Source organism: Phoca vitulina, unplaced genomic scaffold (assembly GCF_004348235.1).
Source record: "Phoca vitulina isolate PV1807 unplaced genomic scaffold, GSC_HSeal_1.0 scaffold9, whole genome shotgun sequence".
Lineage (NCBI taxonomy): Eukaryota > Metazoa > Chordata > Mammalia > Carnivora > Phocidae > Phoca > Phoca vitulina.
In genome coordinates, this window is record NW_022589712.1 from 28,505,052 (window position 1) to 28,524,002 (window position 18,951).

The following is an 18,951-nucleotide window of genomic DNA, read 5'->3' on the forward strand; positions in this document are numbered from 1 at the left end:
AATATTGGCAATTTAAATCTTAGAAGGCTTAAATCAAAAGATTGAGTCAAAATGCTTTGATGCTAAGATTTCCTGGATAGTTTCTCCTGAATCTCCAGACATGATCCCTATCGGTTTCTCCTTGCTGCCTCGATAGGATCATTACAGGTATAATTTCTCATTTTTCCTTATTAAAATGCCAATATACTTGGGAAGGAACACTTACTATGCCATATTAGCCAATAATACACAAGTTGGAATTATATGATCTTCCTGAAAATTAATTAAAAGTGGGTTTGTTAGGAAACAAGATGGTGAAGTAATCTCCAAGAGGAAGGAGAGAGAATAATCCGAGAGAGACTATTATATGGCAAGCACAATGCCGTATCTCTAATGCTATATACATTATTTCATTTAGTCAGCATTTAAGTGGCATGGTAGAGGTAGTTTCCCCATTTTATAAATGATAAAATTGAGATTCAGAGAGGTAAATCTAATAGTTGAAGTTCATGAGTGACAGAAATTCAAACTAAAAGATGTGTGAATTCAAAGATCTTGCTTTTTTAAGGAGTACTGAAATCTGAAAGCTAGAGGCATATAAGCCGCAGTGGAGTCCAACAAAGCTAGCCCTGCCACTTGTCCTCAAAACTGGACCAGGAGCAAATCTCCGATTTCCTGACTCCTGGCCAAGTGTTCTCTCTATGAGACCACACACAGGCTCTTAGGCAATAATCAGGATCAGGACTTGGCTCTTTTGTCCAGCAGTCTAAGCCAATCTCTATGAATCAAGCCAGATTTTTTTTTTTTTTATACTGGTCTGGAGCAATCAGAGATAAGAGTCAACCTGTGCAACTCATCTTCTGGAAACAGGAATTTGGCTCCTTCTTCAAACACTTTTTTAAAAGTACCAATTAATCCTACAAGGCAACTGCTCTCCTATGTGGTACTGAGACATAAGGGCATGTGGTGCACTTGTGAGAGGCATGGCATTGACAGTGAGTCCTCATCAGTCATGGGATCTCAGTCCTGAAAAGGACCATAGTTGATGAGACCATAAAAGCTCACCAAAAGCGGGGGAGGGAGAATTAGGATCGAAACATTTTAAACAAATTATTGCATAGGAGTTAACACAATAGAAACTCTAGAACACATTCACTTTTATTTGTTGATGTTACAAATCTTCTCCAAAATGTGTTCCCATAAATCAACTTCTTTAACCCATCTAGTGTTACCAAAACATCTAATCAGGTTTGGTTTTTATGAAGTACAAAAGCAAGGTAAACAAAGAGGTTTCCTCCACCAACTGAACAATTGTTATAATTGTTTTTGGAGCTAAGCCTCTATTTCAGTTCAGATGACTGTGAGATCCAAGCGGAGTGTAATTTTTCCTTTAACTCCACATTCCCGGGAATCCTACATAACTTTCCAGTATTATAAGTAACCTGTATTTCTTTCATCCTTCTGACTCCAAGGAAGCTAACAGAGCAGTATGATCCCTTTGCTATTTTTTCTCCTGGGGTCTTATATTGCTCTTAATTTGTACGAGCTCATCATATTTGAAATATACTAACTATTAAATATTTGTGTGGATATTCCTTCTCAGTTATCTTTAACATCGGGAATTTTAATGTAATCAATATTAATGTTTTGTAATTTATTTAATAATTTCTAAGCTAAGAAAGTCCTTCCTACCTAGAGATAAGCTAAATATTTATCTATAGATAAATCTGTAGATTATTTCCTAAATTTGTGTATGTGTGAGTGTGTGTTTAGCATCTCATTCCTAAATCGTATTGAAATTTGTTTTGCCCTTGGAATAAAGTGATGATATACAGTGATTTTTAAACAAATAATTAAATAACTTTTAAATACTATTTGCTGAATAGTTGACTCAACTTCCACAATGATTTGTGATGTCAACTTTTATCATATATCACTATATATATTAAGAGCTATTTCTGGGCTACATATATTTTTATCGTTGATTATCATTGTACCCTGATGTAAAAATATATTCTCATTTGAGTTTTGGTTTTTCATTTCTTTACAAAAAATTTTTAATGTATTACTTTATTTCTCATACTACAGTATCTAAAATCAAACAATATATTCAACACAATATTAACAATACATAGTAACTAACATTTGTTGAAAGTTTGCTTATGCCAGGCACTATTCAAAGTACAGTGTACAGTACAGAGGAAAAAGCTGGAGGCCTCACAATCCCACATTTCAAGATATACTACAAAGCTGTAGTAATCAAAACAGTATGGTACTGGCACAAAAATAGACACACAGATCAAAGAACAGAATAGAGAGCCCAGAAATATAGCCAAGCTTATATGATCAGTTAATCTATAACAAAGAAGGCAAGGATATAGTGGGGATAAGACAGTCTCTTCAACAAATGGTGCTGGGAAAACTGGACAGCAACATACAAAGGAATAAAACTGGACCACTTTCTAACACCGTACACAAAAATAAACTCAAAATGGATTGAACACCTAAATGTGAGACCAGAAACCACAAAACTCCTAGAAGAAAACATAGGCAGTCATTTCTTTAATATCGGCCATAGAAACATTTTTCTAGGTATGTATCCTTAGGCAAGGGAAACAAAAGCAAAAATAAGCTATTGGGACTACATCAAAATAAAGGCAACCTACTGAGTGGGAGAAGATATTTGCAAATAATATATCCAATAAGGAACTAATGTCCAAAATAGATAAAGAACTTATACAAGTCAACTCAAAAAAACCCAAACAATCCCATGAAAAAATGGGCAGAAAGACATTTTTCCAAAGAAGACATAGAGAAGCCAACACGTACATGAAAAGATGCTCAGCATTACTAATCATCAGGAAAATGCAAATCCAAACCACAATGAGGTATTACCTTACACTTGTCAGAATGGCTAAAATAAAAAAGACAAGAAGTAATAAGTGTTGGAGAGGATGTGGAGAAAGGGGAACCCTCGTGCACTGTTGGTGGGAATGTAAATTGGGGCAGCCATTATAGAAAACAGTATGGAGTTTCCTCAAAAAATTAAAAATAAAAATACCATATGATCCAGTAATTCCACTACTGGGTATTTACTCAGAGAAAACAAAAACGCTAATTTGAAAAGATATATGAACCCCTATGTTTATTGCCGCATTATTTACTATAGCTGAGATATGGAAGCAATCCAAGTGTCCATCCACAGATAAAAGGATAAAGAAGTGGCTTATACATACAATAGAATTTTACTCAGCCATAAAAAAGAATGAGATCTTGGGCGCCTGGGTGGCTCAGTTGGTTAAGCGACTGCCTTCGGCTCAGGTCATGATCCTGGAGTCCTGGGATCGAGTCCCGCATCGGGCTCCCTGCTCGGCAGGGAGTCTGCTTCTCTCTCTGACCCTCCCCCCTCTCATGTGCTCTCTCTCATTCTCTCTCTCTCTCAAATAAATAAATAAAATCTTTAAAAAAAAAAAAAAGAATGAGATCTTACCATTTGCAACAACATGGATGGATCTAAGGAGTATAATGCTAAGTGAATTAAGTCAGACAGAGCAAGACAAATACCATATGATTTCACTCTTACGTAGAATTTAAGAAACAAATCAAAGAGTAAAAAGACAAAATACTTTATATATTGTAATGGTTAATTTTTTTTTGTGAGCTTGGCTGGCTGTGGTGCCTAAATATGTGAACAAACATTATTCTGGATATTCCCGTGAGAGTTTCTTGAATTAGTTTTTTGAATTAATTTTTAATTTGGTGAACTTTGAATAACATAGTGTTCTTCATAATATGAATGGGCTTCATCCCATCAGCTGAAGGACTGATTAGAACAAAAGACTGACCTCCCCAGTGCAGAAGGGCTTCAAACTTGAACTGCACCACTGGTTCTTCCCTAGGTCTCCAGCCTGTTGGTGCACCCTGCAGATTTTGGACTCTCTAGCCTCCAAAATCACAGGAGCCAGTTCCTTAAAATAAATTTCTCTCCTCTCTTTTTCTTTCCCTCCCTCTTTCCCCGATATAAAATATATGATTTTATAATATAAAATATTTATCTATTATCTATTATATAACATATGTTTTATATTAAATATAATTTCTCATATTATATAATAATATATATGTGTATATACACATCTGTAGACATACACACACATATATACATGTACATCCATTGGTTCTGTTTCTCTGGGAAACTGACTAATACACATGTATAAGGTCATTTGTTCATCACAACTAGGTATATTTTTACTATCTTTATTTTACAGATGAGGTCACTGAGTCTGGAAAGCTTAAATATCTTGTCTAATGTCATTCAATTGGTAAGTGGCAGGATGAGGATTAAAACTCATTGCCCACAATCTTAACAATACAAATATATTTTTTTGGATCAATGAAACTAACTTTTAAAACTTTCTTCAAAGAAGTTCCTTATACCTTTTTTTGGGAGATCAAAATATTTGAGAGTAAGTTCTCAAAGTGGTTATCAAAAAGTAACTCTAAGAAGTGATTTGCCTTTCTCACTCTCATTTCCTCATTTGTTAACAATTTAGGTCTTCAGTAGCTATATGACATATGATGATACCATTGCTTTGATGTTAACAGATAGTGAGTCTATTTCTATTAATTTTGAATGAATTAACAAATAAGTATTTTAAAAACTTCTCAGGTTTAACTTTCAATACAGTAAATATTTATTGATATAATTCCCATAAACAAAAGACCTTTGGGGTCTGAATAATTTATAAATTTGAAGAGGTCCTGAGACCAAGAAATTTGAGAACTGCTGTTTTAGATTCAACATAAAAATTAAGACATTTTTGTGAAATGAGCACATTTATCAGTTTAGCAGATGCATTTTTTTACTGTTTCTATAAAATTCTTTAATTCTTCCCATACTCAAGTCTGGGTAAGGGGGGTGGAGAATAAACCTAAAGTGAATCTTCACAAATATCTCGAATGCTATTTTCAATTTTATTGTTTTTAATTTGGCCATAGTCAGAAAAATTTTAGGCGCTGGGTCTACAGCCCAGTCATAATTTCTACCAATTTCATCCAATTCCAATTGGATAAATGTTATCTTACCTTCTTAATGGTGAGTGAAAGACTAACAGGACATTTTTCCAACTTTTTGAAATGTCCAATATTGGGCATTTGCAAGAAGGCCCACTGAAAACGCATGTGGTGGAGAAAAGATGTGCGTGCTGGTGCCTGGGTGCACAGGGACTCTGCGCTTTCTGCTCCAGCTTCCTGTGGGCTGCTTGGGGGCCGTCCACATCCCCTGGGCATTCTCCCAAGGGTGGGGTAACAGCCATAACCACTTAACATCTCTTTTGCTGAGCCTTTCAGAGGAGCAGCCGCAAAGCTGAGGCAGAATGAAGGGAGCCTCCTCACTGCTCTTAGATCAGTAACCCCCTCTGGAGATGCAGAATGGCTCAGCTCCAGGGCAGAAATAGGAGGGAATCCAGAAGGCTCGGCTTCCCCCTCCATATTTGGCCAACCTTCGTTCTCCCAGCCCACCGGGGAGAATGCAGTAAAAAGTCGTCGCCTCAGTGTTATTAGATGACTCAATGAGATGGAACAAAGGAATCCCAGGTTGACTCCCTTCTCTCACCACTGTTGTGGAGAGTCTCATTCTGTCAAAACCAACACCATCATTCCTTATGTTTGTATAGAACCGTCGTAGTTTAAAAGTGCTTTCACATTTATTATCTCTCAAGGACACCATGAAGTAAACCTGGCAAGTGTTGTTATCCTTAAAACTGGGAATCCAGAGGGTCAAGCAATTTACTCAAGGTCACAGGTAGCAACAGCCTTGCCAAGGCCTGGAAGCCAGCTCATCTGGTTTCAATCCCACGTCGCGTCCACTGACACGATGGTACACATGGCAGGCTTCCTCATTTTACCTGACATTACCTAACCGCAGGCATGTTTTCTGCACAAATGTATTTGGAAGAAAGGTAGAGAAACAAAACAAAAAAAGTGGAGATGAAAAAGGAAGGGAAAAAAAATCAGGGGGAAATGCACCTCCTTTTACAAAATGTATGACTGCTCTCATTTCTTTACTAATTACATGTAGGAGGTCTGTGGTCATCATTGTCAACTTGGAGACGTTAAAAGAATTTTGAACATCCACCAAGGTCATCATTTGAAGTAGTATGAAAACACCCTTGACACAAGTTTTTCTTTACAGGTGTCAATGGCCAAAATGAATGAGGGTGCAGAGGAGACTGAGATTGAAACAGGAGTCTTCCAGCATGCACCAGGATGCTCCCCTGGGGTGTGAGAGGTGGCCACTTTGGGGCCATAGCTCGTTGTGAATGCAGAATGGTCTTCTGCAGGACATGCTAGAGTTTCTTTAGCCATTAATTACTTTTACAGCTGCCTCTCTAAAAACAGAAGGGATACAAATTGCCCTGTTTGTTCCACTGAAAGTGCAGAAAGGACCAGCAAAAAGAAACCCACAGCCTCTGCCTCCCAAATGAATCAAATAAGCTTCTCTTTTAATGTATGTTTGCTTATTTGAAAATCACTTATGAGAGAGTACTGACAAATAAAATATGAACATACAAAAATTACCGACCTCTAGATACTTCGATTTCTGATTTATGCGCCTGTTCTCTCTTCTCTCATTAATTTGGCATAAAATAGTAGTTTACTGTTTATACAGTCAGACCCCTTTATGGGGTATACTATAGTCAGTACACTGACATTCTTTCTGTTCATGAGTTTACACCTGGAAATTACGTTATGTTTATATTTATATCTAGATTAAAAATAATGAATTATTGGATGGGGTTCAAGATTTTCTCAATCATATCAAATTCTCTTTCTTGGAAATATGTTGCAGCCATGTTCTAGTGCATTAAAGTGTGGTAATGCTCTTTGGATCACATACAAGTCTTAAAGAAAACCACGGAAACATTCCTATTTCATAGGTAAATTATAGTGTAAAGAATCCAGTGTGTGAAAAACAATGTCAGATTTTTCCTCACTTCTCCCAGTTACAATATTTTTTTTTCAAATGAATTTAGAATCAGTTATTATCTACCATCAGTAGTGGCTAAGAGTGTGGGCTCTGGAGGATACACTCAGAAGATACAATGTTGGCCTTGCCACTTTTGGCTCTATGACCTTGAGCAAGTTCCTATACCTCTCCAAGCCTCAGCCTTCTTCTCTGTAAAATGGAATATTAAAGGAACCTATCTCATAGAGTTGCTATGGGCATTTAACAGATAAGACTTATAAGAAATGTGGCATAGAGGTGGATACATAATAGGAGTTCAGTAAAGGAGAGCTCTTGTTCTTATTTTTAATCTCTAGAATCCCTTTTTGTGCTTTTACTTACAGAGAGGTGGCAGACAGCACAAGCATACTAATTCTGCCCCTTAATAAGCCTCATGTGAATATATATTTGGGAAATGGGAAAATGCGAAAAACATGCATATCAGTATCATTTAGTATAAAGTGTAAACAGTTAAGGGGATTTAAACAGCAATGTTTAAACTGAAGATAACACAAAAGAGGGAATTTAAGTTGAGGAATAGAAAATTTAGGGTCTGATCAAAGAATTTATTAACTACAACTTCTTAGTTACCTTTGGGGGTTTTGTTGTGGTTTGTGTGTTTGTTTTGACTAACTCTCTTTATTATCTAGTCTCAAAACCAGAATCATTGCTTTTACTTTCAATCTGTCACCCGGTTGTGTCAAAGTTTCCTGGCTGACATCTAACACTTTTTTTTTTCATCCCCAATATTATCTCCCAGGCTGAGTTCTCACACTGTTACACCTGGATTAATGTAACATTCTCCTAGACATTCTCTCTGTCTTTCAATATCTTCTTTCTTCTAGTCAATCCTGCATTTTGCCTACAGATTAATATTCTCAAAAACTTCTTTGTTTCACCTCCGATTTTCCACTGCTTACATGGTAAGATTCTAATTCCTTAATTTAGCTTTCAAGCCTTGATACAATCCAACTTTAACCTACTTTTTTATCTCCATCCTCCCATCCCTTCTCCCCGCCCCACCTAATCCACCCCAGTTAGAGGGAAGTGATCTGGCAGAATAGGAATGTGGACTCCAGAGCAGGCTGCCTACGAGTCAGCCCCAGCCCTAGCACCAAACCACTTAAACCCAAAAGTTCAGGTTTTCTGAATTATGGAACGAGCATTACATGTACCCCCTGGGGGCGGAATTGACCCATTGGTAAGGGTCCTGCCTAAATCTGTGGAGTGGGCAACTCACCTAATTTCTGTGTTTACACTAATCATCTAGATGGAGACTGCAAACATTCTAACGCTACAGAGATAGAGCATGGCTGGCAGCCAAAGAGAGATTTAAGGCATCAGTAATGAGAATATTTAATGAGTCCTTTAGCCAAACTCAGGAGGTCTGGAGTCAAGGGGGGAGGAGTTCAGGGATGGGGAAAGCTAGAAATGGTGGGACTGGGAGAGTAAGTGTGCTTGAGGACCACCGGGAGCCTGCCATTCCTTTCTGTACTCTACCTTCCCTAACCCCACACTCTTCTAGTGGGAAGAAGTGCCCCAAAGTGCAAATCATAGGTGGGGTCTGGACTAGGCTGCCTGAAGGTGGCAGTGACTTGCTAGACTGCACTGAGAGTCAGAGTTGAGTGGGTGCCTGGGGTTACAGGTCTGGGGAACCATCGGATCTGGGCCTCAGCCACTGAGAGCAATAGTTCCCTTGCAAGGTCCTCAAATCCTGTGGGAGAAGACCTGAGCTCAAGGTCTCAAGAGTTCCCAGCTTTCCTTGGCCCCACTGTAATTTCCTCATGGATGGGCTTTGGGTGGTGTTTAGACTATACCCAGAATCTTCTATGATTCCTGGATGATATTTACTATATTTTTGTATCACTGAAAATTTTTTGGAGTAATGGTAACATTTCTTGAGCCCCTACTATATTCTAGAACCTAATCATACTGCTTCTAATTGCATTATTATCAATCCCACTTTATAAATGAAGAAACTGAGGCTCATTTAGGTTAAGTGGTAGAGCCATGACCCTAAAGGAGTCTATAACTGCCTCTAACCCAAGGTCTTATAGGTTTCTTCATGAAGATCTACAGATCTATTACCTTTCTTTCTCATTTGCACCGCCCCCCCCCCAGCTTTGACCTTTCTGTCATCCCCAGCAAAGTTCTGAACACAGGTTCTGACTCTGAGCTGAGACATACTACATGGAATTTTCTGTTGCTCTTTCTCCACCCTCTTTGAACATAGAATGGGATTCGAGGATGTAAAATGTAAACATTACAGTTCCCATGTTATTCCTTATAGAGATTTAAAAGAAAATATAGAAAGCAAAGCAAAGCTAATAACTCAGTGTTGTACCTGTTAGCTATAACAAAATAAAGTAGCCAGTCCCAGAATATAGCAAAAGTTCCATTTCGAAGATAAATGCAAGATATTTACAAAGCACCCTCGTAAAAAATTTATGCTGTACTATTTTATGGCCTTCAAGCCAGGCATTCAATGTGTCAACAAATCTTTAGAGGGAATCTATTATGTGACAAGCATGGTGTGGGTGCCTGCCATATATCTGCCTTGTTTTATGAGTTTCATCTTTCCTACTGAATTTCTTATAAGCTTTGCAACATTCCTATAATCAGGTTAACTATTCTAAAATTTTAAATAAATTATGTTAAATGACATGGAAGCAGTATGAGTGAGTATTTTTTAAGACTCTATTGGATTTATTCACGTTTATGACTTCTTGGTCAGGAAAAAAAGAGACACTTTTTTGTATATAATAACATTCTTGTAACTTACAATTTGGTTAATAATTAACGTTTAGAACTTTTTTACTTCAAAAACTGATATTTGGATGCTGGATCAAATCGTGAATGACTTAGCTGCAGCTCTCTTTTTCCAGGTCTACTTCATTGAAGCTCTGTTTAAAAAAACAAACCGAGAAAAGGCAAACACTATCTATGTCACCAAAGTTTAATCAGACAAGTGATCCAAGTTGTGGAAACACTGGTATCAATAAAAAACAAAAACAATCCCCCCTAAAAGCCCCAATTCTTAATATATTTTACCTACTAGAAAATATTTTATTAACAAGCAATTTCTCTCATTCTCTAAACTCAACTTTAACCACTTTATCCACATGGTTTATATCCCTTTGATGCCTAAATTATCCACCTAGCTAATTGTTCCTGTGCCAACATGTACCGTAAAATCCTACTGAATAGCTCCTTGACTGATGTTCTACTTGTCAAGAGGTGTTCTCCTTGGCTTCCCTTTTTATCTTTTCTTCCCCCAACCCCACCCCTGGCCTTCCCAGGAGAGCTATATGACTCTGTGTGAAGTGTTCAGTTATTAAACAGAGCTACACATAGAATGTGCACACACACTGATGGGTGAGGGCTCCACCAGAGCTGAGAAGGTCTTTATCTGGAAAACCTGAGAACAACTGGTCTCTTGGTTGAAAAACATCAGAACTCTTGCACTAAAAACCAGGCAGCAATCCAGATGTACTCAGTTGCTTTTTTTTTTTTTTCTTGGTATCCATTCTAAGAAGTTATCATTTCCATGAGAATGAGGTGCTTATTCCACTACAGAAATTTTAAGTTTAGCATCTCTTTGTAGTTCTAATTTCTTTGAGGATAGTATTTTTCAGGCTTGTTGATGTCTTCCATGTTTGGACATCTGAGTTGCCCATGTTTGGACGTCACATTTTGAGGCTCTGTGTCCTCAGTGTTCTGTCCTATGGCAATTTATGCCAGTACTCTGTAGCTAAAGTAAAAGTGGAAATAATTAGGAACCTAAACCTATTCATGCCAAAACCTGTGTTTCCTAGTTTAACATGTTTTATTTTGCTATACCTAGAACATTGCTTCAAATCACTCCTTCATTTTGGAAATGATAATTTTTTTATACAATGCTATTTTTTTTTTTTTTTTGCTTTTCCTGCAGAACAGTGAGTGAAGTATATCTATTATAATATGGCTTATTGCTATCACATCATTACATCTCCTTTAATAATAATCCCTAATATATTGGGTATTGCACTGAAAGGTACTAAAATATCTTTTTACTAGTACTGCTAACAAGATAAGCTTCTGTTGATAGGTTACACTGATATGTAGTTTGTATCATTTTTATTTATTTATTTTATTTTTATTTTATTATGTTATGTTAGTCACCATACAATACATCATTAGTTTTTGATGTGGTGATCCACGATTCATTGTTTTTGTATAACACCCAGTGCTCCATGCAGTACGTGCCCTCCTTAATACCCATCACTGGGCTAACCCATCCCCCCACCCCCTTCCCCTCTAAAACCCTCAGTTTGTTTCTCAGAGTCCATAGTCTCTCATGGTTCACCTCTCCCTCTGATTTCCCCCCCTTCATTTTTCGCTTCCTTCTCCTAATGTCCTCCATGCTATTCCTTATGTTCTACAAATAAGTGAAACCATATAATTGACTTTCTCTGCTTGACTTATTTCACTTAGCGTAATCTCCTCCAGTCCCATCCATGTTGATGTAAAAGTTGGGTATTCATCCTTTCTGATGGCTGAGTAATATTCCATTGTATATATGGACCACATCTTCTTTATTCATTCATCTGTCGAAGGGCATCTCAGCTCTTTCCACAGTTTGGCTATTGCGGACATTGCTGCTATGAACATTGGGGTGCATACAGCCCTTCTTTTCACTACATCTGTGTCTTTGGGGTAAATACCCAGGAGTGTAATTGCTGGGTCATAGGGTAGCTCTATTTTTAATTTTTTGAGGCACCTCCACACTGTTTTCCAAAGTGGCTGTACCAACTTGCATTCCCACCAACAGTATAAGAGGGTTCCCCCTTCTCCACAACCTCTCCAACATTTATTGTTTCTTGCTCTGTCAATTTTTGCCATTCTAACTGGTGTAAGGTGGTATCTCAATGTGGTTTTGATTTGAATTTCCCTGATGGCTAATGGTGATGAACATTTTTTCATGTGTCTGTTAGCCATTTGTATGTCTTCTTCAGAGACGTGTCTGTTCATGTCTTCTGCCCATTTTTTGACTTGATTTTTTGTTTTTTGGGTGTTGAGTTTGAGAAGTTCTTTATAGATCTTGGATACCAGCCCTTTATCTGTAGTGTCATTTGCAAATATCTTCTCCCATTCTGTGGGTTGCCTCTTTGTTTTGTTGACTGTTTCCTTTGCTGTGCAGAAGCTTTTTACCTTGATGAAGTCCCAAAAGTTCATTTTTGCTTTTGTTTCACTAGCTTTTGGAGATGTATCTTGAAAGAAGTTGCTGTGGCCGATGTCAAAGAGGTTACTGCCTCTGTTCTCCTCTAGGATTTTGATGGATTCCTGTCTCACATTGAGGTCTTTCATCCATTTTGAGTTTATCTTTGTGTATGGTGTTAGAGAATGGTCGAGTTTCATTCTTCTGCATGTGGCTGTCCAATTTTCCCAGCACCATTTATTGAAGAGACTGTCTTTTTTCCACTGCATATTTTTTCCTGCTTTGTCGAAGATTATTTGACCATAGAGTTAAGGGTCCATATCTGGGCTCTCTATTCTGTTCCATTGGTCTGTATGTCTGTTTTTGTGCCAGTACCATGCTGTCTTGGTGATCACTGCTTTGTAATATAGCTTGAAATTGGGCAACGTGATGCCCCCAGCTTTGTTTTTCTTTTTCAACATTTCCTTGGCAATTCAGGGTCTTTTCTGATTCCATACAAATTTTAGGATTGTTTGTTCCAGCACTTTGAAAAATGTCATTGGAATTTTGATTGGGATGGCATTGAAGGTATAGATTGCTCTGGGTAGCATAGACATTTTAACAATGTTTATTCTTCTGATCCATGAGCATGTAATGTTTTTCCATCTTTTTGTGTCTTCTTCAATTTCTTTCATGAGTGTTCTGTAGTTTCTAGAGTAGAGATCCTTTACCTCTTTGGTTAGGTTTATTCCAAGGTATCTTATGGTTTTTGGTGCTATTGTAAATGGAATCGTTTCTCTAATTTCTCTTTCTACAGTTGCATTGTTAGTGTATAAGAAAGCAACTGATCTCTGTGCATTGATTTTGTATCCTGCCACATTACTGAATTGCTGTATGAGTTCTAGTAATTTGGGGGTGGAGTCTTTTGGGTTTTCCACATAAAATACCATGTCATCTGCGAAAAGAGAGTTTCTTTGCCAATTTGAATACCTTTTATTTCTTTTGTTGTCTGATTGCTGTCTCTCATGGTTCATCTCTCCCTCCGATTTCCCCCCCTTCATTTTTCGCTTTCTTCTCCTAAAGTCCTCCATGCTATTCCTTATGTTCTACAAATAAGTGAAACCATATGATAATTGACTTTCTCTGCTTGACTTACTTCACTTAGCATAAACTCTAGTACTATGTTGAACAATAGTGGCAAGAGTGGGCATTCTTGATGTGTTCCTGATCTTAAGGGAAAGGCTCTCAGCTTTTCCCCACTGAGGATGATATTCACTGTGGGTTTTTCATAGATGGATTTTGTGAACTTGAAAAATGTTCCCTCTATCCTTATACTCTGAAGAGTTTTAATCAGGAAAGGATGCTGTATTTTGTCAAATGTTTTTTCTGCATCAATTGAGAGGACCATATGAGTCTTCTCTCTCCTCTTATTAATGTGTTCTATCACATTGATTGATTTGCAAATGCTGAACCACCCTTGCATCTGGGGATAAATCCCACTTGGTCGTGGTGGATGATCTTTTTAATGTATTGTTGGATCCTGCTAGCTAGGATTTTGTTGAAGATTTTGGAAACCATATTCATCAGGGATATTGGTCTGAAATTCTCCTTTTTGATGGGGTCTTTGCCTGGTTTGGGGATTACGGTAATGCTGGCCTCATAGAATGAGTCTGGAAGTTTTCTTTCTGTTTCTGTTTTTGGAAACAGCTTCAGGAGAATAGGTATTATTTCTTCTTTGAATGTTTGGTAGAAATCCCCAGGGAATCCACCAGACCCTGGACTCTTGTTTTTTGGGAGGTTTTTGATCACTGCTTCAATCTTGTTACTGGTTATTGGTCTATTCAGGTTGTTGATTTCTTCCTGTTTCAGTCTTGGCAGTTTATAGGTTTCCAGGAAGGCATCCATTTCATCCAGATTGCTCAGTTTATTGGCATACAGTTGTTGGTAATAATTTCTAATAATTGTTTCTATTTCCTTGGTGTTAGTTGTGATCTCTCCCCTTTCATTCATAATTTTATTAATTTGGGTCCTTTCCTTTTCTTTTGGATAAGTCTGGCCAGTGGTTTATCGATCTTATTAATTCTTTCAAAGAACCAGCTTCTAGTTTCATTGATCTGATCTACTGTGTTTCTGGTTTCTAATTCATTGGTCTTTGCTCTAATCTTAATTATTTCTCTTCTAATGCGTGGCTTAGGCATCATTTGTTGCCTTTTCTCTAGTTCTTTAAGGTGTAGAGTTAGTTGGTAAATTCGGGATTTTTCTATTTTTTTGAGTGAGGCTTGGATGGCTATGTATTTCCACTTTTGGACCACCTTTGCAGTATCCCTTAGGTTTTGGACCAATGTGTTTTCATTCTCATTGGTGTCCATGAATTGTTTAAGTTCTTCTCTGATTTCCTAGTTGACCCAAACATTCTTGAGCAGAGTGGTCTTTAGCTTCCAAGTGTTTGAATTTCTGCCTAATTTTTTCTTGTGATTGAGTTCCAGTTTTAAAGCATTGTGGTCTGAGAATATGCAGGGAATAATCTCACTCTTTTGGTATTGGTTGAGACCCGATTTATGATCCAGTATGTGGTCTATTCTGGAGAAAGTTCCATGTGCATTCGAGAAGATTGAGTATTCTGTTGTTTTAGGGTGGAATGTTCTGTAAATATCTATGAGGTCCATCTGGTCCAATGTGTCATTCAAAGCTCTTGTTTCCTTGTTGATTTTCTGCTTAGATGATCTGTCCATTGCTGCGAGTGGAGTATTGAGGTCTCCTACAATTAACGTATTGTTACCAATATGACTCTTTATTTTGGTTAACAGTTGGCTTATGTAGATGGCTGCTCCCATGCTGGGGATGTGGACATTTACAACTGTTAGATCTTCTTGTTGGATAGACCCTTTAAGAATGATATAGTGTCCTTCTGTATCTCTAACTACAGTCTTTAGTTTAAAATCTAATTTGTCTGATATAAGAATTGCTACCCCAGCTTTCTTTTGAGGTCCGCTGGCATGGAAGATGGATCTCCATCCCTTCACTTTCAGTCTGGATGTATCTTTAGGTTCAAAATGAGTTTCTTGTAGACAGCATATGGATGGGTCCTGTCTTTTTATCCAATCTGCAACCCTGTGCCGTTTTATGGGAGCATTTAGGCCGTTCATGTTGAGAGTGATTATTGAAAGATATGAATTTATTGTCATCATGTTGCCTGTGAAAACCTTGTTTTTATAGATTGTCCCTGTAAATTTCTGTTGTATATCACTCTTGGGGTCTTTCTCCTTTTATAGAACCCCCAGTTTGTATCATTTTTAGATATCATCTTGAACATGAAATTATTTCCATTTGATCCAAAGGTCTGGGCTGCTGATGAGAACCCAAGCTTTGAGAATCAAAGGTTGTTTCATTCTTGTTAAGTAAAGCAATGCATTACTGATTTTGTAATTAACCCAAACTGACATTTTCATGACTCTTATAGACTAAATGTTTGCATTCCCCCAAAATTTACTTATCAAAGCCCTAACCCCCTGTGTGGCTGTATTTGGAGATGGAGCCTCTAAGGAAGTAATTAAGGGTAAACGAGGTCATAAAAATGGGGCCCTGATCCAATAGGATTAGTGTACTTAAAAGAAGAGACGTCTGAGAGCTCACTATCTCTCCATTTACATGTGCCAAAGAAAGGCACCTAGCAAGGAAGTGGCCATCTGCAAGCCAAGGGGGAAGTCCTCACCAGACACCAATCCTACTGCCACCTTGATCTTAGACTTCCTTTCTCCAAAACTATGAACAAATAAATTTTTGTTTTTTAAGCAACCCAGTCTATGATATTTTGTTATTGCAGCCCAACTAGACAAATACTATGACTAACTTATTTTCTTGAAAAAGTTTAGCTAGCTTTTCTTCAATTGGGAAATGCACAACATAAGGATAACGCAGTATTAAGTTTTCCAAAATAAATTTCTATATTGGGGTACTCCAAAAGTGTGATCACTTTTGGCTTTAGGTCTTTTGCTAATGAACATGATTGTTGAAATCTACTAAAACCAACTTAAAACCAATCTAGGCATATCTCAGCAGTGACATTCAAGATTTGTCATTGTTTTGAACATTCAGATAAGGTGTAACAAGACAGTTTGTTGTCATATATAGATCTGTAGAAATTGCTAAGAAATTGAAAGTAAAGAAAAACATGAGTTCTAGGCAGTTTATAAAATAAAATCTTGCTTTCTGATATTTATTCATTAAATTATTTAGAGTTAAGCAGTCTTAAGTATATAGTTTTATAGGTAAGCAATATAGTTTTATAACTAAGTCAATAAAGTCAAGCAAATTAAGTAACAGTTACACTTTTGATATGATTGTACCTAAAGAATCAAACAAAACTTGGAAGAATAATGTTTTGTTTGATAAAGAAACATTTAGATTATTTAATTGTTATAGAATGCAGAACTATATCAATCTCTAGCATCTTGCACAATAAAGAACTAATCTTTTTGTTTCCCCCTAAAGAATGAATAAACACAATTTTCAAAAGGTCACAAAATGCTATCTTTCAAGATGTCATTAGCATTTAATAATTATGTATTTTTTCTGTGGACTTTTTTGATTCAGAAAATAAGAATTAACTTTGTACTTAATTATTGGAAAAACAAACCTAAAAAATGATAGATGAAATTTTAAATCAAATTGTAAATATTTATAATCCAAACAATACACAACATTTCCATATTGGGCAAAAGTATCAAATCAATATAGCACTTGTTCAACACCAGCAGATGGACTAGGGCTAATGTGTCTAAAAAATGACAATGCTGTCACAAAGATCTGAAAATAAAATACCTGTAAAATTTAAACTAATTCCTGGCACTAGATGAGAACTTGATTAATGACATTTCCACATGTGACCAGGTTTTTCTTCCTGACATTGGTTGTATTTGTAATTAAGTCATCATTTGTATAATTGCTTGTGTGACAAGAAGTTCTAAGCTCCATTGGGGTGGGACTACATCTGTCTTGTTCACAGCTGTGCTGCCATTATTTACAACAATAAGCGCTCAAATAACAATTTGACAGATTAATGAACAAATGGGAAGGGGAAGGTATGAGCATCTACAGATTAGTGGATCTATAAATAAATGCAAAACTACCAGATAAAAGTTGTAAATGTGAGTAACAGAACAAAACAGAAAGAAAACCTACATGAAAGGGTTATTTGGATGTCAGAAAGTGAAAAAAAACCAAGGACCATCGGAAAGCGATTTATCCTATTTCCTTTTTTTTTTAAATTTTTCCTTTATTTATCATTTTTCAGCATTCTTGTTTTAGCTAAAAATTTATCCTATTTCCTAATGGAAATATCCCACTTAGTAAATTCAATCTATTTTTTTTTAAATAGCAAATACTCAGGCGCCTGGGTGGCTTAGTCGGTTGAGCATAGGACTCTTGGTTTTGGCACAGGTCATGATCTCATGGGTCGTGGAACAGAGCCTCATAATGGGCTCCACACTCAGCAAGGAGTCTGCTTGAAGATTCTCTCCCTCTGTCCCTCCCCTCCACTTGTGTGTGCACTCTCTTTCGCTCCCTAACATAAATAAATAAATCTTTAAAAAAAATAAAAAATAATAATAAAATAGCAAATACCCAATTCATGATATGTTTGGTCAGAACACATTCTGTAAGAATATTCCCCATGTTACTGTGTGAATAGCTATAGGGTATACAAATATTAGAAACTAATATAAATGTATGAATCCCCATGTTACTGTGTGAATAGCTACAGGGTATACAAATATTAGAAACTAATATAAATGTATGAATCAAGAATTTTTAAAAAATTCACAACTGTAGCCACCACCAAAAATCATGGCTTTATAGAAGACTTAAAAGAGGACATAAAGCCATGATTTAAATATATTCTTACTCACTAGGTTATTAATGAACTTGATTCTTTGCAGAAAGATCTGCGCTATTGAGAGAATTTTCTGAATGAAAGCAGTAATTATGTTCCAAAGACTTAACTTGTTTCTTAATGTGAATAACAGAGTTATGTATTTTTAAAAATTTCAGTGCAACTATTCAAAGATATCTTGTAATAATAGAGATTGAGGGGACATTATGTGCTTCATAAAGCCTGCCTGTGCGTGCACATTTTTCTTCTCATTATCTTGTTTCTTTTTCTGGTTTTTTATTTGCTTTTTCTTTTTGCCTCTCTTGTTTGTTTTTGTTCTTTTAAAAATTTGAGGGTTTTTTTGTTTTGTTTGTTTTCTTTCTCTCACTGTAATTAATTGAGGCGCTGAAGTTTTTGTTTCTTTTCCTAGGAGTTGATTTCATTCGTTGATTAAGAATGGTAAAGTCATTCAACAGACATTACAGACCCTGCAGGCAGTATGAGTGATCTTGAGGTTCCACAGCACTAAGAGCCCCTCACAGATCAAGTGGACATTGATTGTAGCCCAGGGAAGCAGAACAGGAAGATAGGCTCTGAGGCTGATACTAGGTGTCAAATAATACAACCACCACAGAGGAATCTTACTATACATAAAGCTGCTTAACAAATGAGAATTCATACTAGATAATCCCCCCAGGTTTTGGCAAGTGATGAAATTTTTTTGATATATTAGTAATTCAGCCTGGTAGGAGACAGTTTAACCTGACATGCTGGTGAACTTGAGCAGTAATTATGCACAGTATCCTATGGATCATTTTGACTTTTCTGATTTTAGTAACTTTTATGCTAGAGTACATAGTCAATCACAAGAGCCCAATGATAGCTATAAGAGGTCCTGAAACAAACACTCCTGGGCATGAA